This window comes from Loxodonta africana, chromosome 2 (genome assembly GCF_030014295.1).
Source record: "Loxodonta africana isolate mLoxAfr1 chromosome 2, mLoxAfr1.hap2, whole genome shotgun sequence".
NCBI classification, from domain to species: domain Eukaryota; kingdom Metazoa; phylum Chordata; class Mammalia; order Proboscidea; family Elephantidae; genus Loxodonta; species Loxodonta africana.
Window position 1 is genome coordinate 146,017,938 of NC_087343.1, and position 20,925 is coordinate 146,038,862.

The following is a 20,925-nucleotide window of genomic DNA, read 5'->3' on the forward strand; positions in this document are numbered from 1 at the left end:
GCTTTGCCAGCCTGTGAGCCAGTAGTGCTGGCAGAGAGCTCCAGAGCTCTAGGCTTGGGGTGATGGGGGAAGGAAGGCCCGGACAGGAGCAACAGACTGGGCACTCTTACAGCCGACCAACACCAGCCCACATGAGGCTTGAGGCTCCCAGGCCACAGGGCCAAGGCCCAGTTTCAGAGGTGCAAGCCCAGGGGAGGGGGAGATTGGACACGCTCTGGCCAGGTCTTCCCCGGCTGGCTGGTGTCAGAGACCAGAGAAGTTTACAAGCCAGCATTCTCCAACAAAAACTATGGGAAAGTCCAAAGCTAGGATGTCACCACATGCAGTGGGTGTTGGACCCTGGGAGGCGCTCCTCTACCCTCCAAGACGTGCCCTGCACCCAGGACCCGGAGCAGCTTGGCTCACAGTGCCGGCTGGCCAGAGGGCTGATGCACGCTTTCTAAAGCTCCCCACCAAATGGGAACTGACACCACAGGACTTCTGAGCATTGGCACATCTTCGGACCATTTCAGCATGCTTGGCCAGGGCAGCAAGGGCCTCCCAGGTTTTCAGAGACCTGGGTCATTCTTTTGTGCTAGAATAATGAGGCCAGCCACACCCCGCACCCCCCTCAACCCTGCCCCACAGAAAATCCCTCTAGTTCAAGAACAGATTCTCAGTAAAAAAAAAAAAACCCAAAGCCAACTTAAATATTACCCAAGTCAAGCCATATGTCTTGTTTTCTTTTTTTTATTATGTATGTTTGATTGTGTGGCTGAAGGTGCAGAAGAGAGACAGAAGCAGGGCCAGAGTCAGGCTAGGGCAGAGGCCTGGGGAGAGTGGGTGTCTCCCTCAGGAGCAGTCACACCCACACCCAGGACACCATCCTCCACTCCACAGATCCATGAAATCTATAGGCCTCCTGCAACCTATAAACCCTCCTGAGCCCTCACTGCCCCACTAAGTACTCTGCTGTTGATGACTTGTTTACATATGGGGCTGCTGGCCTCAGCAACTGCATAGAATAGGCTGGATGCCAGACCCTAATCAGCAGGTGCTGGGCACAATGAAGCCAATGGCAAGACTAATGAGAGACTGACCCTTCTCCATGGCAGCCAGACAAAACTTTGTGCCATTTCTTGTTGTTCTTGGTAATTGCTGAAGAGCCAGCTCTGACTCATGGCAATCTTATGTATAATAGAAGAAAACGCTGCCCAGTCCTGTACCATCTTCATGATCATTGGTATGTCTGAGTCCGGCTGGACAATATTTTGTTCTAATCCATAGGGTTTGCACTGGCTAATTTTCGGAAGTAGATCGCCAATCCTTTCTTCCTAATCTGTCTTAGTCTGGAAGCTCTACTGAAACCTGTCCACCATGAGTGACCCTTCTGATATTTGAAATACTGGTGGTATAGCTTCCAGCATCACAGCAACATCCAAACCACCACAGTACTACAAACTGACAGACCGATGGTGAGTGCCATTTCTTGGGAAGCAATAATAATAATAAAGATAACAATAATAATAGTGGTCACCATATACTGAATTGCAACCATGCTCTAGCTCCCAAGCTGATGCATCTTAAACTCATTCTCCCAGCTGATGCTCAGCCACCCATCCAACATGAGGTGTTGGCATCCCCAATGCCTGGCACAGTTTCTGTCACCAGGAAGGTGCTCAGGAAATATTGCTGAATGCATAATGAGAGGTTGGTACAGATAAATAAACCAAAGCCCTTCCTAGTCAAGGTACTTTTTCTGAACTTTTTTTTTAAATCATTTCCCTCTCAGAGATGTATACTTATGAACAGACATATGTTGCTTTATTTAATTTTGAAGCATTTCAAACACTCAGAAAAGAACGGAAAATATGATAGACTAAACTATTTTCAAAAGAAAAGAATTTATAAATGGATTTAGATGACTTATAAAGGGGTAGGGAAGGAGGACACAGGTAATAAATGGTGCTGGTAAAATTCTAGTTTTTAAGTTGGTTAGAGGGTTCCTGGGGTTTATTTTTAAATTGCTTCATAAGTCACAGATATTGCATATATCATTCTAGATGTGTTAAGTATATTACATGGAAACCTTTTTTAAAAACTAAACAATATAGTAGACATATCTGAACCCACCATCCATATCTAGCAAGTAATATTTTGCTTCAGATCTTCTCCCTTGATTTTTTCAGGAAATAAACTTAACAGATCCTGCTAAAGTCCCGCATACCATCCTGTTTCCCATCTTCCCTCCTGGAGATAAGTTTTTATTTCACATTTGTATATCGATCTTATATCCAGCCACTTTACTGAGCTCTTCTTAGTTGTAGATTTTGTAACTTAGTTGCAACTCCTCTTGCTGGTAGATTTTCTTGAAATTTTATGTTGACAATCATAAATTTTAATTTTTTTTCATTTTAATTCTTATTCTTTAAAAAAAAAAAACTTTTTTCTTGTCGAATTATGCTGACCAAAACATTTCATACAATGTTAAACGGTATCAGCAATAGCAGACATATTTTTCTCATGCCTGATTTTAAATGAAGTCCCTCAAATATTTTACCGTTAAGGATATTGTTTGCTGTAAGTATTTAACAGATACCCTTTATCAGGTTCAGAAAGCTTTCTTTAACTCTGAGTTTCTTAAGTGTTTTTATAATGAGTGGTGTTAAATTTTTTAATCAAATTTTTTTGTTTGTATTTATTGAGATGATCATATGGTTTTTCTTCTTTCCTCTGTTAATATGGTAAATTATTTTGATTTTTCTAATTTTAAATTGTCCTGGATTCCCTGCTTGATTTTATATATATATTTATTTTAATTTGGGCTTTTTGCCTTTCTCTTCATAAGTGTGATTTCTCATGTTGTCCTTGGCCAGTTTATATTAACCTTATAAAATTAGGAAGCATTCCCTCCTTTTCAATTTCTAGAACAGCTTAAATAAAAGAGGGATTATCTACTCGATAAATAATTTGGTAAAGTCACCTATAAAAGTATCTGTGCCTGTTGCTTTATGGGTATATTGAAGAGTTGTGTTTTGTTTTCTTTTTAATAAACTTTTAATTTTGGAATGATATTAGGTTTACAGAAAAGATACAAAGATAGCAAAGAGAGTTCTCACACACCACTCACCCAGTTTCCCCTAGTGTTAACATCTTATATAACGTGGTACGTTTGTCAAGACTAAGGAACTAACATTGGGACATACGATTAACTAGAGATTTTATTTGTATTTCACTAGTTTTTCCACTAATGTCCTTTTTCTGTTCTTGGATCCAATCTGGGATTCTACATTATGTTTAGGGAGTGTTGATTTTTATGTTTATTTAACAGTTGATGCTGGCTGTCAACTGAGCCACATGTCTCCATTAGGTTATTCTGGGCTTTCATGTTAGCAGAAAGATCCCAAGAAGCAGCAAATTAGGGAAAGCCCAGGTACACAAGTGCTGTTCCAGACTGTTTGTGTTCTTTTTGCTAATGTCCTATTGGCCAAAGCAAGTCATGTGGCCACATACTAAATCAATATGGGAGGGATTACGCATAGGAAAGAATACAGGACTAATTCCCATTTTTTTCTTCTTTTTTTCTGTTATTCTTTTCTACTTCTTGAGTTGGACCTTCAGCTGATTAATTTTTAGTCTTTTTCTTTTTTCAATATATTCCTTATGTTTGTATTTTCTAATCACTGGGTCTTCTATTTCTCCAATAGCTAAAGCTCGTTAATTGTGTTATTCTGATCTTCTGTATTTCCACTAAGATTTACGGCTTGATATATTCTTTTTAAAAGAGGTATATTAATTTCCCCACAATTATTATAGATTTTTCAATTTCTTTACTTGTAATGCTGTCAATTTTTGTTCCAAATATTTGGGGGCTGGCAGTGCAGTGGTCAAGACCTTGGCTGCAAACCAAAAGTTTGGCAGTTTGAATCTACCAGCTGCTCCTTGGAAACCCTATAGGGCAGTTCTACTCTGTCCTACAGGGTCTCTATGAGTCAAACTCAACTCTACAGAAATAGGTAGTAAACAAAAAAAAAGAAAAAACCAAACCCGTTGCCATGGAATTGATTCTGACTCATAGAGATCCTATAGGACAGAGTAGAACTTGCCCCATAGAATTTCCAAGGGGTGCCTGGTGAATTCGAACTGCCGACCTTTTGGTTAGCAGCTGTCGCACTTAACCACTATACCACCAGGGTTTCCAATGGGTAATTGTAGTATAATACTAGGTATAAATAAAGTTAATGATCCTTATATATTCTTGATGAATTGTTCCTTTTATTATATGGAATATAACCTTAATATGCTATTTGCCTTAAAGTTTCTTTTTAAGTATATTTCCCATACACTCAATTTCTTCAGATGATTATTCCTTTGCATTCCTCATGCATATTCCTTTTATTTTCCATCTGCTTACTTTAAATCTTTTTGTGTCATTACGTTTTAGGTTTGTCTCTTATAAAAGAATATGGCTGTGTTTTTGTTTTGTTTCTCTTCTAACCTGAAAATCACTATCCTTTAATTCACTTACTCTTACTGTGATTTTAATATATTTATATTTATACCTACTAAATTAGTTAGTATATTGGTTCATCTGCTTTTTCAAAGATACCAAGTTAAAAATGACTTGAGAAAGATGGAAATTTTTATCTTTCACAAAAAACTTCTAGCTGGTATGGTGGCTTTCCTCCACAAAATTATAAGTGGCCCAGGCTCCTTCTTTCTTTTTACTCTGCCATTCTCAATACACAGCTTCTCTCTTGTGATACAAGATAGATGATTCAGCTCTTGCCATTACTTCTGAGTTCCTTTCAACTAGAAGTGGAAAAGGAGAAAGAGCACGGAATTTCCCCTCCTTTTAATGACAACCCAAAAATTGCAACTCCGCTCTGGTCACGTACCATTGGCCACATCTACCTATAATGGAAGCTTGGCTAAAAATTCTATCACCGTGTGAGAAAGGAAGAACAGATATAAAGGGTTAAGTAACAATCTTGGCCACATCTGCCATTCTGGTTGTCTATTGATTATTTTCTTTGCTTCTTTTTTTCTGCTTTTGAATGGTTTGATCATATTTTCTTCTTTTTCCCTACTGGTTTAGAAGTTATGCATTTTATTTTTTATACTTTTAGTAGCTGTCTTTATATTTTTAACATACATAACTGTTTCAATAAAGTCTAAATATAAAGAATTATCTTTAGCCCAGAGGCAGATCCAGGTTTTATGGACCGTGAAGCTTATTTAATTTGGGAACCCTCTTTAAGAAAAAAGGATAATAATAAATGAGCTTGTACTTCCTTAGCTTCATGATAAATTTGCTTTCTGCTCTATCCTCTTCCAAAACAACAAAAGAGCCTTAGAATTCTTTACTCTAGTCACTCTGCCTCATCTTCTATACTATTGTCCAGTATTTTATTTTTTCTTGTTTTTAAACCCTCCACAATTACTCGCTATTATTTTTGCTTTTTATATACAAAGCTTATTTAGATTTACCCACATGTATTTTATTTCCTCTGTATTGCTTCTTGCATTCTACTCCTTCCTTCAGTATTTAATTTCCTTCTTTCTGAGCTACAGAAAGGCTACATCCTTTAGCAGTTCTTTCAATGAGGGCACGTAAGTGAAAATCTTTCTTAGTCCTTTTATGCCTAAAAATGTCTATATTTTGCACTCAGATACTAACTGTAGGTTAGCATATAATTTTCGGATGACAAATATTTTCTCTGACCACTTTGAAGATATTAGTCTGGCCTCTTTTGTTGCTGATGAGAAGGTTGTTTAATCTAATAATCATGTCTTTGTAGATAATTTTCTTTTTTGTGTGGTTTCTTTTAGAATTTTCTTACTGCCTTTGGTGTCATGAAGCTTCACTACAACGTGGCTAGGAATAGAGTCATTTATATTTTTCTGCTTGCAGATCACTGTGCCTCTTTAACCTGAGGATTCACATATCCATCTGTTCTGAAAAGTTATTCACCATCAGCTCTGTATACTGCTTCTTTCCCATTCTCTTCTTCTGAAATTCGTATTAGAGGTGTTTGACCTGCCCATTCTTTTGATCTCTTTTTCTCGTATGTTTTCAATCTTTAAAAATTTCTGTGTTGAACTGGTGCAGTCATGGAAGGTGAATTTAGAACAGAAAAAAAGTTATTTGGGAGGCGATTTTTGGGGAGGGGGAGGGAAGCTGGATGTGTTTTCAGAAAGCAAATATTACTTAGTAGCGGTATCCTCTGAGGGTCCCTGCAAAACATAGGCCCATACAGCTATAACCATGTTTTACTGTGCTTTCAGAAGAAAATAAAGATGAATGTTAAAGAAATCAGAAGCATAGAATGACTTAGAGCAATAAACAGCCAAGTTAGAAACAAGAACTTACAAAGGATCGCCAAATCTGACTAGAGAAGAGGGATTTTTTTAAAAACGTTCTCTGAACCTTCTGTTGAAAGACTGAAGGGGTCCATCTAAATGTAATGTTTCAGCTGTGGCTCAAGCCCCCTGAATGCAACCCAAGAGAATCAGACCTCTCTTCAACAGTCCTTCCCCACCACCCATCCCCTAATAATTCAGTACTGTCCTCAACTAAGTGAGGGGCCAGCTGGAAATGGATGGAGGATGGGAGGACATGATAACCCAGTAGAGGTGGGAGGGTTCTCCTGAAGCCAGCTATTGGACCTGGCCCAGCTTCTCACCACCCTTTAGGGAGAAAGCTGAATGTTTGCAAGTCAAAGTCCTGTAAAAGCTCTCACCCTCACCCCAGACCTCCCAAGTAGCACTGGGGAGAAGAGAAGGGTGAAAAAAACAGACCCAGGATCGCTGGGAGACAGGACTGGGGCCTTCGCTGGGGTCATGCTCCTGCTTTATAACGTTTCTCGTCATTTCTCCACCTTTGAGGGTTTGGATTGGAATGAGGGTACGTTTTATACCCATTGTGGATGGGGGGATGGAGAATGCCTGAGCCCCGACCACATCCTTGGACACCTGGCTACCAGTAGGCAGAGTCCAAGAGGGCCCGTTCAGAAGGGCTCTGCTCTGCACACAACCCCCTCCTCATTTTCCACTCTGTGACTCATGCAAGCTGTGCAGTCTGGAAGGAGCTCTGTGCTCTGAAGGAACATGGGCATCTAGCTCTGCACTAACTCTTACCTCCCAGCTGTCAGATCTACCCTGAAGGAGCTTTCACCTCCCAAGGCTTCAGCCTTCTCACCTGTGAAATGGGGATAATAATATTTGTTCATCCACTACAGAGAAACCAAAGAGAAAAGTATGCTAAAGTGTTGTGAGTCCTGAGGGTTGCTATTTAAATTCAGAAATTATTAAAAAAAAAACAAAAACAAAAACAAAGCCATTGCTGTCGAGTCAATTCCAACCCATAGTGACCCTATAATATGACAGAGTAGAACTGCCCCATAGGGTTTCCAAGGAGTTGCTGGTGGATTCGAACTACCAACCTTTTGGTTAGCAGCCGTAGCACTTAACCATTGTGCCACCAGGGCTCCAATTATTAAAAAGCCTGGTAAATTTTTTTCTTTATATACTTAGAATTTAAATTTTATTTAAATAAGATTTATTTTAAGATTAATACATGGTTATGGTATAAGGTATAAAAAATTTTTCAGAAAAGTTTAAGATGATCATAATCATTCATAATCCCAGCGTCCAGAGAGAACCGCTATTAAGTATCCTATTTCCTTCCGGTCTTTTATATATACATTGTTAAAAGCCCCCACCCACTGCCGTGGAGTCTATTCCAACTCATAGCGACCCTATAGGACAGAGTAGAACTGCCCCATGGAGTTTCCAAGGAGCGCCTGGTGTATTCGAACTGCCGACCTCTTGGTTAGCAGCTATAGCACTTAACCACTACACCACAAGGGTTTCCATATACATCGTTAGGTGCCATCAAGTCCGTTCTGACTTATAGCAACACCGTGTACAACAGACTAAAACACTGCCCAGTCTTGCATCATCCTCACAACTGTTGTTATGCTTGAGCCCATTGTTGCAGCCACTGTGTCAGTCCATCTCATTGAGGTCTTCCTCTTTTTCACTGACCCTGTACTCTGCCAAGCATGATGTCCTTCTCCAGGGACTCATCCCTCCTGACAACATGTCCAAAGTATGTGAGAGTAGTCTCGCCATCTTTGCTTCTAAGGAGCATTCTGGTTGTACTTCTTCCAAGACAGACTTGTTCTTTTGGCAGTCCATGGTATTTTCAATATTCTTCACCGACACCACAATTCAAAGGCATCAGTTCTTCTCTGGTCTTATTTACCTTCCACCTTTCGCATGCATATGAGGCTATTGAAAACACCATGGCTTGGGTCAGGCGCACCGTACTCCTTAAAGCGACAACTTTGCTATAATTGTTGCAAAATAGAATAATCTTTATCTGGGAGTTCATATAATCTTGTATCAGGAGTTTTTTGTTTTGTTTTGTTTTGTAGTAAATATTCTTCTATATCATCCTTGCAAACGACGTGCAGCCATGGATTTTTTCCAAGGGTACCTGCCTGTGAAAGGCTAGATAATTAGTGAACGTAACAATCTCTGCTGCTCCACATTGCTGCCGTTTCCCAGTTCTAAACAACGCTCAAGGCCCTTTTCCGACATGCGGCTTTGCACGCATCTATGATTATTTTCTTAGCCGCAGTGGAATTGCTGGATCAGAGGTCGGCACTGTTATAAGTACTGAACACAAATATGTTGCCAAACTGGCCTACTGGATATTTCATTGAAAACTTGAATACCCCATTCCCCATCTCCTTCTACACGCTTGGGCCCCACCTAACCCTCCTCCAGAGGAAACTGTGGGGGGTTCTGACAGTCCTGCCCTGAGTCCGGACAGGGTGACAAATCTTTAAAGAGGCTTTAGGAGCAAACCGTAAACACCTCGTTCCTGGGAACTGGGAGGTGGATTCTCCCGGAGCCCCCCGGGTCCAGGCCTTCCCGGGGTATGAATTTGCAAAGAGTGCCCAGCAGGCGCCATGGGGCTCATTCCCACGCAAAGCGCTCCGCCACTCACTGCCAAGGTGCGGGCGCGGCAGAGCCGGCGCCGCGCTGGGAGAGTGGCTGCAAACGCTTGCACTTCAAAGCGCCCGGCTTGGAGCGGGCAGAGGAAAGGGCTGGGCTCAGGGCCCACAAAGGGAAGCCTCCTGGGGCTGAGCCCCCCGCCTCCCCAACCGACCCGGAAGGGGCGAGCGTGCCGGAGCCGTGCTGGCGCTGCGCTGACGGGAGCAACCTCCTCTGTGGCCACAGGCTCAGCCCTGTCCCGGAGACCCTCAGCGCCCCCAGCCTTGGGCACTTTTAGTCCAAGTAACGAGAGGTGGGTTGCAAACAGCTCCACGCAGACCAAAAATAACACCTTGAGCTTTTCCATTGTGCAAAATTCCCCTGAGCCTCGGCTTTCGTTTTATGGGTTACGGGAGAGTGTTTTGAAAGAAATGAAAAGTTAAGTTTTGAGTTTTCTGAAAGGATTAAAATTCTTGCTCCCCCCCTCCCCAGTTCCAGTATTACTGCTGAGTTAGTGAGTGATTGGGGGTTGAGGGGTACGGTGGTGGGATCCCCGGGCAGAAAGCTACCTGGCCTTGCCCTGAACTCCCACAGCCTCACAGGATGCCCACAGATCCCCACTTCTCCTGCCTGCCTAGGAAAGGAGGAAGCCAGTGCCCCTCCCTCCAACCTCCTCCTTGGGTTGGGCCTGTCCCAGGGTAACTCCAGGATGGAAGGTGGAGTTTCCCCCAGGTCCCCTTTCACATTTGAGGTTCCTGGTAGTGGAGGACCCAGCACTCCAAAAGATGCAGCAGCTCAGAGGGGTCTCAAATAGCTGGCCCTAGAGGCATCTCCCACTTCCAGGAAGGAACATCCTGGGCCCATCTTACAGAAACCTAAGATGCCCACTCATTGATTTATTTAACAAGGATCTGTTAATCGCCAAGTGCTGAGCAGCCCTGAGGGAGCTTTTTCTGATGGTCAGTGTTGCTGATGTTCACGAACTGAGTCCTTAGGGTCAAACGACAGGGGGCCTGGTGAGCCACAGGGTGCCAAGGTTCAGCTCTGGGTAGAAGCACTGACCAAATGCCCACCAGCGAGCGTCTGACCCTCAGTATGTAACTTGCCCAACTCCAAAGGAGAAGGCAGGGATTACCCTCTGTCCTAGCCTGGCCACAGGGGGAATGTGACCATCCTCTGGTGCAGAAGTGTCCCTCCTGAGGCCACCAGGAAGGTCCGAGAAGGGAGTGAGTCCTTCTGGATATTTAGTTCCAAGAGTACATGCTCTGGGTCCTTACCCCCATCCCAATACTGCTACCCCAACCCTGGTGTGACCTCCTGCAGTCCAGCTGGGAACAAAGACAGCCTCAGGGTCCTGAAACCTCAAGACCTTTAGAAGACCCTCTCTGGGGATGTGGTCTCCTGTTGTTTCTTTTATGAAAACCCCAGAGCACTTCCCAATCAGGCTGTGTAAACAGCTCACCGCCAGCCTCAGAGCCCTTCATTAGGCTCCAAAGGGAAGACTGGCGCAGGCACTGGCAGGCCGGGGAGGGGCTGGCTGCCCAAAAGGCTGGTCCTGAAGCTGTATCTAGAGTCAAGATGCCACGGGCTTTCAGGCACAGCCGGAACATCTGACCAGACAGTCCTGCTAGCCAGACCTCTGGGCCAGTGTCCTGCAGGGCCGTGAACCAAGAGAGATGCCAGTTAGTGCACCCCCCTCCCAGTAGGAGGAGGGGTCCAGGATGAATACTCCCTGAACATTGTCTCCCATGGGTGATGTGACGCTTTAAGTAAGTGGGTGCTGAGTAGCCAACACCCTGAGATAGGAATTCTGGACTAGTAGCATCAGCATCAGCTGGGAGCTCATTAGAAATGGAAATTCTCAGGTCCTATCTGTGTGTGGCGTATCCAAGACCTACTGAATCAGAAACTCCAAGGGTCTGGCCCAGCAATCTAATCTTCAAAAGCTCTCTAGGCAGGGGCTCCATATTATAATTAGCAACCTGTTAATGTTCTATTTCCCATGTTCAAAAGGGAACACATCAGTTTTGTTTTTTCCCCTTATTATTTTGAAAGAAAGTATTTTCTAACTATTCCAGGTTTCTGCAAAGCTCTAAAATTCTAGCAGAACCTAGCAACTCAGTAGTTACGAAGCGTAAACGTAAGTTCTAAAGCATTTATCGCCCCCTCCCCCGCCAAAAAAAAAGCCCTCCAGGTGATTCTCATGCACAATAAAGTTTAGCATCATTGCTCTGGAGTGAGGAGGACATATTATTTCACCCTCTACTTGAATACCTCCTCTGATGAAGATCTCATTACCAATGAAGACAACTACCCTTGAGTTGGGCCAGGCTGACACACACAGACAAGGATGTTTGCTACAGCATTACTTGTGATGGTGACAATCTGAAACACTGTGAGTGTTCATTAGTGAGGAAATGGGTGAATAACCCATGGACTGCGCACCCTTGGGAAGAGTATGCAGTCCTTTACAAAGAATGAAGAAGGTTCATGTATGTTGATGTGCGAAGATTCCCAAGATGTACCATTAAGTGAAAAAAGGAAGTTGCTTAAATAATACATATAACTCAGATTTATGTAAAGCAGTACCAATGCATAGCAAACAAAACTATATTTGTATCTACATAGAAAGAAATGAAAATGCATTTAATAAAGACTGGAAGGAGACAGACTCACCCAATAACCCCTAGGGAGAGGGCTGAGATGAGGGAACACTACCTTTATCCATGGTGCTTATTTTTTTCCCCAATATTTGTATTATTTATGTCATTAAAAGTCAATTTTATTTGGATCATTGGCTTGGAAGTTTACAGTCCTGGTTTCATGGGACATCCCAGTTAATTGGCCTAATAATGTGTGTAGCGCTTCTATTCTACCTCCTAGTTGGTTGTGTAGCGCGTAGGGTTTTAAAAGCTTGCAAGCAGCCATCCAGGGCACAACTATTGGTCTGTATTCACCTGGAGCAGCAGAGGAAGAAGTAGAGTCAGGAACAGGAGGAAGATATGGAATGTGTGGCTAATTGCCTCTGTGAACAACTGCCACCTTTGCCATGAGACCAAAACTGAATGGTACCTGGCTACCATCACTGAACATTTTGATAAAAGATTCCATAGAAGAATCCTGATCAAAAGGAAGAAAATGAAGAAGAGAATTTCAAATTTTCATGGACTCTAGACCTTCTGGAGCCAGAAGGGGTGGATGAACCCCTGAAACGATTGCCCTGAGATAATCTTTAAACTGTAAACCAAAAATATCCCCGAAGTCATCTTAAAACCGAACAACAGTTTAGCTTAACTAGCAAAAAATATCTGCTTGAGCATTATGCTCTTTTAGGAACTATCTGTATGAGACCAAATTGACAACAACAAATTGAAAGATTAGATATGAATTTTACGAGTTGGTAAACTTATGTTAATGGGGGGGAACAGCTCAGAAAAAGAGGGTGAGAATGGTTGCACAACTCAAAGAATGTAATCAGTGTCTTCTAAATTGTACAGAGAGAAACTGTTGAATTGGTGTATGTTTTGCTGTGTATATTCTCAACAACAACAACAAAATAAATAAAATTTAGGGAAAAAAAGTCAATTTCAAAAAATGAATGAGGCTTTTCAATTAAACCTAATTTGAAAAAGAAAGCTAAACCCGGGAGCATGTTGGGGTAGAGGTGTCCTGTAACCTGGTGTTAGACAAAGAGCCCAGGTGGGAGTCAGGCCAGAGTGCTGGCCCTGGTTCACAAATACCAGTTCACCTTGAGAAGCCAGAAGAAGCACTTTGACATGTAAGTCAGGGCAGGAGGTTTGGTTGCCCATTTGCCAGGCTCAGGCAGCCTGAGGGGCTGCAGATCAGGCCAGGTCAAGCTAACCTAGAAGGTTTCTGCAGCAGCCTCACCCATTGTGTGGCCTCTTTTCCTCCTGACCCTGACCCCATCCCAATCATTCAGCAGTGGGAAGGCCACCGACTCCCCTTTTCTAAGAGCACTAAATGTTTAAACAAGAAACAACCTGGAGCAGAAGAATGCTTACCCCACCCTGATGGAGGAAACTTTCAGCTCACGAGGACAGGTTTGGTACTTGATAGCTCTCACACGTGCTGTGAAGACATCCACCATCATGGGATTCTTTCTCATGGAAACCTAGACAGAGCCACGGCACTGTGTCCAGATCCCAGACTCAGGCCCCTGCCCTCCTCTCCAGTTCACCTGTAACCTTGCTTAATGGTGCAGCTTCCCTGGCCTTCTATCCCCTACACATACTGTTCCCTCTGCCCACAATGCCCTCCCCACCCCCATGTACCCAGATAACTCCTATGCACCCTTCAGATCTCTGCTGCACCCTCAGTTCTTAGGGAGGCCTTCCTGAGTCTCCCAGACCTATTGAGGTCAACCCTCAATGTCATCTTGGACATCTCCTTTGTAGCACATGTTGCAATCACATGTTTATGTGTGTCTGTGCAATGTCTGTCTCCCCTCCTTCCCACCGGGACGGTGAGCCCTGTACAGGCAGGGCTAAGTCTGCTTTGCTCGCTGCTCTCTCCCAGCGCCCAGCACAGCCTGGGTCAGCCACAGAGTGGGCTCACGTTCAAGGAAGCTCCCAATGTGTGTGAGGGACTCCCTGCCCAGGCATGCCTGTCCGTGGCTGGGAGTTCTTGCACCGTGGCAGCCTTCAAAAGTTCAACACATGGCCTTCCTTGCACGGTGGCCATGTGCATATGACTGTGAGACAGAGAGCTGGACCAGATGACCTCTAAGGGTGTCATCCCACCCAAAGACTCTGGGGCCTTGGACGCAGCAGGCTGAAGAGGCAAGACACAGGTGAGACAACTACCTGGCTCTCAGGAGCTAAATCAGACTTTTAAAATATAAAACAATAAATGCAGCTTGTCTACTCTCAGCCCAGTTTGGGCATCTGTGGGTACCTAACAGGAGTCCTTTGAGGAGGTCTGATCTAACCACTAGATAATGATTGTTACTAATTAGCATCTCCATTGTAAATAAGCACTTAAAGTATTTCTCCTTTTAAGAGATTAAACATTCTCACCCTCAACTTCCTTACTCTCCCAATTGCCTGGCAAAGTCTTCCTTCCCTGGCAGAAGAAAGAAAACTTCAGCCTGGACCAAAAAATTATAAACTCTAAATCCATTCAATAAACTCTTACTGAGCACCTACTGTGTGCCAGATGCAGCCTCTGCCCTCAAGGAGCAAACCTTCCATGAAAGAGTGATGTATGGTCAGCCCCTGGGCATGGAGTCTGTCCTTCTCACACTGTGACCTGCACACTCCTGCCACGCTGGATGCCCCATGGTCCATCATCATCGTCACAGGACTAACACATAGACTTACTCTGTTCTATTCACTCATTTAGTCCTCACAACAGCCCTATGAGGAGGTACTCCCTATTGTATTGACCAATAAGTAAACTGAGGCACAGAAAGAGCTAGCCTCCCTTTTGCCTCCCCAGCATCTACCTAGCCCAGAGGGGTCCATTTCTCTAGGAGTCTGTGAATACTTTCTTCAGAGCTCAGCTAAAACGAAATGTCAGTTGTCTAAGTGTTCCAGCCTTGGCCACCAAGCCAGAGAAGGAAATAAAAGCAGCTTGATGTCCACAGACTGTCTCCTAGAAAGAAGCTTTTCCACTGTGGCCCTACCCCCTAATTACCAACGCCGCAGGACCTGTTTTCGCATCACGGAATCTGGGGACAAAAGGGGGAGGCCAATTGCTGTCACATACTAGATGCTTCCACATCTGATCCCCTGAGGTTGTGAAAGCTACAGAATGGTGGCTGTCCAGCACATACCTGCCAAACAACTTGGTCCATGCTGGACCCTCCTTGACTGGGCAGAGCTGGGCTGGCCTGCAGACACGGCCAGATGAGACTCTGCCCTCAGAGGCTGGAAGCTGTGAAGACACACACGGGTGGGTGATACATGCAAAAGCCAGCTGCATACACACGTAGAAAGGCGAAGGATGGGTGGAGGCAGTGGGAGAGGGGAGGGATTCACTAGGAGCTCCGTGGCAGGCAGGCACTGGGGAGTGGAGTCCTGCTCAGGCATCACACAAAGCCCAGGAGGCCAGCACTACCATGACTTGATTAGAGAACCCCAGGTGGCTGGGTGTCCTCAGGACAAGCACAGAGAACACACTGGGAATCGGGTGAGAGATGGGAGGCCACTCTGGGCCTTGTAGGCCTCAGCAGGGACTTTAGATTTTGCCACACAGGCATAGGGAGGTATGCTGGGCTGGTGAGCAAAGAAAGGCCCATTTGTGTCACGGTCCTTCAAGCATCCAGGAAAGATGGCCCTGATCATTGTGTGTCCGTAAGTGGAATAAGGCCAGGTAAGACGTGAGAGACAGCAGTAGCATCAGGCAAGGGGTAAAGGGGTCTGGACTAAGCTATCATGCGGGGAGGATTTGGGAACTAATGAGGAAGAAGTACAGATGGCCTTAGTGTCCACTTAGGGTGGGAATGAGGGCAGAAGGGCTGGGGAGGCATCTCCAGGGTGTCTGGCCTGAGGGAGCAGGTAGAGGTGATGTTTACTGAGCTAGATACCTGGGAGGACCTGCACTTGTTAGACTTCAGTCTAGATCCATTGAACAAACATGTATAGAGTGCCTACTATGTGCACGGCCAGATGCCCCCTCTGTTTACAGAGCTACTAAGGAGCTGGGTCATTCCCAAGGCCTGTGGGCACAAAGCCCTCTGCCAGGCCTTCCCAGGTAAGGAAGCTCTGGCCACAGCACTGTTGGTGGGGCCCTAAGGACCGCTGACACCACAGACCTTCACCCCAAGAAACCCACCCAGCAAGGGAGCCCCTGAGGCCAGAACAGAAAGAGAGAAATAAAGGCTGTTGTTGACATGAGAGGAAAAACCAGGCTTCCTGTTTGAACTCAGGCAGGTACTGGAAGCTCTGAGTAATGTCGAATGCTGGCCTGCCCTGAAGGCGGCCTGCGGTGGGGGCTCCTCACACTTGCTGAGAAGAGTAGCTCTGAATCGCTCACTTGCATGGGACCAGGGGCCCAGCCGGTGCAGGGCTGCGTAGAAGGAGCACTGCATCCACACACGCAGGCCACAGGGCGCCAACACCAAAGTCCCGAGCGGCTGCCTCTCTGTGCTGCTCACTGTGGTCAGTCTCCCTCTATAACAGCCAAAGTCAGATGCCAACGGCTTCTCAAGCCCAGTCCCCAGTAGCCTTAGCTCCAGAAAGCCGGACCATTTCCAGGACTCTGGAAGCTGGAATTGTTCCCTCTTGCCTTGCCTGAGGTTAGGCCAATTTGAGATGCCACGGGTCCAGAGACTCACTCTGGACCAGAAATGTTGGCCTGCACTGCACGAACTCCCTGCAGGACCTGGGTAGGGTTCCTTGCCTCTCCCAGTCTCAAGGCCTTTGTCTGTAGAGGGGTCTCAGGGTGGAATAAAGGTGATAATGGGCTGCAAGCCCTCTAAGGAGGTAAAGTGCTACACACAGCTTAACTCTGGGAGGCAGTGGTCCCTGCTTGGTGCAAATAGTTCATGTGTTTGGCTGCAAACTGAAAGGTTGGTGGTCTGAGTCTACCCAAAGGTGCCTCAGAAGAAGGTTCTGGCCGTCTACTTCTTGAAAAATCAGCCGTTGGAAACCCTGTGGAGCACAGTTCTACTCTGACACACACAGATTGCCATGAGTCGGAGCTGACTCAAAGGCGGCTGGTACTGGTATCACACACCGGGCACTGAGCTAACGCTTTATCTCATGTAAGCCTCACAAATATTTCTGGGTCACAGACAAACTGTTCTATTCTAAAACGTAGATTTGTTCATATTTTTTCAACTTTATTGAGGTAGGATTGAAGAATACTAAACTGTACACATTTAAAGGGTACAATTAATAAGTTTTAACTTACGTTTACACTCCTGCAACCGTCATTGCCATCAATAAAATGAACACTTCCATCTCCCCCTCCAGGTCTCCTCACGCTTCCCTCCTTCCAACTGCTGACCTTAGGCAATCACTATCTGCATTCTGAAAACTAATACAAACTAGTTTGTATTTTCCAGAGTTTTATATAAATGAAATAATACAGTATGTATTCACTTTTGTCTGGCTTTTTTCATTTAACATAATTGCGAGGTTTATTCATGTTGTGTGTATCAATCGTTAATTCTTTTTTATTCCGGAGTACTGTTCCATTGCATGGTTATATGCATTTACTTGTTGATGGGCATTCAGGTTATTTGCAGGTTTGGGTTATTACTAATAAAGTTGCTAAGAACATTTTTGTATAAGTCTTTGTGTGGACATGTGTTTTAATTTCTCTTCAGTAAATACCTAAGACTAAGATGTCTGAGTCATATAATAGGTATATGTTTAACTTCTTGAGAAGCTGCCCATCTGTTATCCAAAGAGATTTTAGATTCCCATCAGCAGTGTACGAGAGTTCTAGCTGCTCCACATCCTTGCCAACACTTGGTGAGGTCAGTTTCTTTTTATTTTAACCCTTCTTTTTATTGGATAGGTAGTGGTATCTGGTTGTTGTTTTATTTTGTATTTTCCTGATGACTAATGACATTGAGCATCTGTTCATGTGCTTATCAGTCATTTGTATATTTTATTTTGTGAAGTATATTTACAAATCTTAACATCTCTGAAATCCAGATGCATCTTGAGATTGATAGCTTGTCATAGTTTAACTGTCAGGGAGTGTTTTTTCTTTCTCATGGGACATAAAATATTGTGCACTTTATGAGGAATGAAGTCTTAGATTTTGAAATACATTAAGTCATTTGCCCTGGGTCACACAACGGATGGGCCTGTGTTTTTAAACATCACATTATTCTGCATGGTGAGAAGAGCCAGCGTAAGTTTGTGGTCAGTGTAAGAGGAACAAACTGGGCCACCCCACTGCACTTCTGTGCTCTCAGCGGTAGGCCAGGGGGCCCTGGGTGTTTAGTAGCCCAGCTCTCTGGGACCAGCAGGAAGGAGCAGCTCCTACTTCTCCAGGCCCTACCTGGCCTTGGTGTCTTTCTGCCCTGCAGGTATCTTCACTCTCTGAGCCTTCGAATAGCAAGGGCTTACCAAGTGCCAACGATGTGCCAGGCAGCTGTGAGGAGTGGATAGAACTGAACAGGATGCAGTCCCTGACCTGCAGCACTCAGAGCCTGGAGGGGGAGACAAGAGGGACCCATAGAACACACACTCAGCAGAGGTTGGGAGTGCACTGAGGAGGAGGAGTGGCCACAGGCCATAGTGGTCCTCAAGTGCTTTGTGAATGGGGTAGAAGAATCAGTGTGGTGTGGTGCATAAGGTTCTGGGCTTTTTAGGTCATAAGGTACAGGACTCAAATCCTGCCTCCATCTCTTACTAGCTGTGTGACTACAGGCAAGTGGCTTAACCCTCTCCACCTCAGTTTCTCCATCTGTAAAATGGAGATAAATGATGCTAACCAACTAACCCACTGCCGTCGAGTCAATTCCGACTCATAGCAACCCTGTAGGACAGAGTAGAACTGCCCCATAGAGTTTCCAAGGAGCACCTGGCAGATATGAACTGCTGAACTCTTGGTTAGCATTTGTAGCACTTAACCACTATGCCACCAGGGTTTCCAAATGATGCTATAGAGGATATTTCTATTCTTGTCTTATAGATGAGGAAACAGATTTAGGATTAAATAAGAAAACGAATATAGAGCACAAGACACGGCAGCTGGCTTTAAAGGGTGGCTAGGAATTAGATAGGCAGGGAGGAGGAATGAGGGGATCCCAGGAGGGGAAACTTGTGCAATCAAAGGTAGGGATGGGGGCTTGAGGGAGGGGCTGAAGAGGAGAGAGTCTGCTGGAGCAGTGATTCCAGGGTGTCTGCCTCTGAATGGCCTTTGTAGCACCCTCCTGGAGTATCTCTTCCAATGCCGCAAAGTGTTCTGTGCAGGGCTATGGCCCTGCACCTGGTGCAGCACATGGAAAGGAGGCCTCAGTCCTGGTGGTGCCACATCCCTGAGTCCAGTGGATGGGGCTTTCCACAAGAGAGTGGTCCAGAAGTCTTGGCCAGCCACCAGCCTCTGGCTGTTCCTATGGCTGGCCATTCCATCTCTCTGGGCTTCAGCTTCCCCCACCCAACCCCTGTGCTCAAATGGGGATATGAAAACATGGCACGCCTGTCTGCCTGGCCACCGCGCAGAGCTGTGGTAGAGATCAAATGAGCTATTGAAAGGTATGTGAAAGTGCTTCGAAACCTATAAGATGTTATGCTTATGCAAATCCAGGGTAATTCATAGAATCACAGATTCACAGACTGTCACGTCTGGCAGGGACCCTAAAGAGCTTTTACTACGGGGACGCCCGTGGTCAGTAAGTAAGCTAATAAGCCAGGATTCAAGCCTCAGTCTGTCGGATTCAAACCAGCTCTAATCCCTACACCTCACACGCCCAGGATCTCCAGGCTCCCTGGGCACAAAACAAAGCTGAAAAGGAAAACAAGAGCCACCATGGTCTCTTTTTTAAGAGACCTGGAAAGCCACTGATTTCAGTCCAGAGTTTGGAGGTCTTTTAAAATGCCTGGTCTCTGCAGATGCAATTCTGGGACCTCCACCAAGAAGCCCTCTCTCAACCTCAGGGTTCTTTCTGCGGATATGGCCAGTCATTGTCCTAATCACTCTCACCTTGTCTGTAATAGGTATAAGTACACCTACTGGAAGGATCCCTGGTTGCACAACAGTTAATGCTCGCTGCTAACCAAATAGTTGGCAGTTCAAACCCACCCAGTGGCTCAGTGGTAGAGCCAGTAAAGAATCCAGTAAAGATTACAGCCTAGACAAGCCCATGGGGAAGTTCCATTCTGCCACATGGGGTCACTATGAGTCAGAATCGACTGGACAGCACATAACAACAACAAAACGCCTACTGGGGTTTGTGCTGGCCACCATATTGATGTCAGCCTTCTCAGCAGGATGGGGGAAAGATACAGACATCAAAGTGCTTTGAAAAAACCAATCAACTTTACACAAAGAAACACAAGGGCCTAATCCTATCGTGATGTAATGGCTTCAGGTGTGGTCAGCCCTTGGTAGATTCTAAACACTGATGCAAAAAACGGAAGAGCACAAACTCAACCAGAGGAGACGTGGTAGCTGATGAACTGGGAACCTCAGCGACCTCCCCCAAGAGTGCTCTCAGGGACTCTGGGCCATTTAACAGCCGCATCGTGGAATCTTTTCAGTTAAGGAAAACTGATGGGCCTAAGTGACCAAGAGCAGATTCTCAGCAACTTTTGCAAGGGAGAAACAGCTCTTTCTGAAACATTGTCCACTATTTTCTCCTTTCACAAATCCCCTCTGATCGGTGTCTGGTTTTTTGTTTTATTTTATTTTTTTGTTTCTGTTTTGCAAAATCTCCAGTACAGGCAGCAGAGAAAATCATTTCACAGACTCAGCACATTTGTATCCCACTTCTCATAACTTCGGGCACCTGATTTTCCCTTGTGACGCGTATCCTAATGGTGACCACGAGGTACAGTGAGCGGTTTCGAAGGCAGGTTCCTTATCATGGAGCGTTATCTGAGCCATCAAAGTACACGTTAAGAAAAAAGCAGTTTCAACATCAAACTCGAAGATCTGACTGTTAAAAGGAAGAGCCGGGACAAAGCGACCACAGCTTTTATTGCGCATTTACGAGGGCGGCATGTGGTGGGAATGCTATATTTTGGGCTCGCTGCTGAGAATGCCTCCATGGCCTTTGAACAAAAAACAAACCATGCTATGGAAATTGCCGGTAATTGTCTTTACCTACGGTTTCAGAGGGCGCACATGGGGCCTTGTGGTTGTGGGCGCCGTTTCATGCTGGGGTTCGCGGCCCCTGCTCTGCTTGGCACAAAGAGAGTGGAACAGATCAGGCCTCAGATCTGCGCGCACCTGTGGTCGCTGCAAGGCGGCGAGGCGGATTGCCACGAGATAAGGCAACAATGGAAAGTTTCTCAC

At 45.1% G+C, this 20,925-nt stretch overlaps 1 long non-coding RNA gene across 2 annotated transcripts in view; it reads right to left on the reverse strand.

Moving 5' to 3' along the window:
• Positions 1–670: 670 nt before the first annotated feature.
• The window catches only part of LOC111750868 (uncharacterized), a 59,093-nt gene continuing 38,838 nt past the window's right edge, over positions 671–20,925 (reverse strand). The window contains exon 6 of one of the 2 annotated variants that reach the window (XR_002785926.2): positions 671–8,486. This is a non-coding gene — a long non-coding RNA (uncharacterized LOC111750868). Of the gene's footprint in view, positions 8,487–9,226 lie in introns of those variants that run through there. The other variant, XR_002785925.2, reaches the window with a different exon arrangement.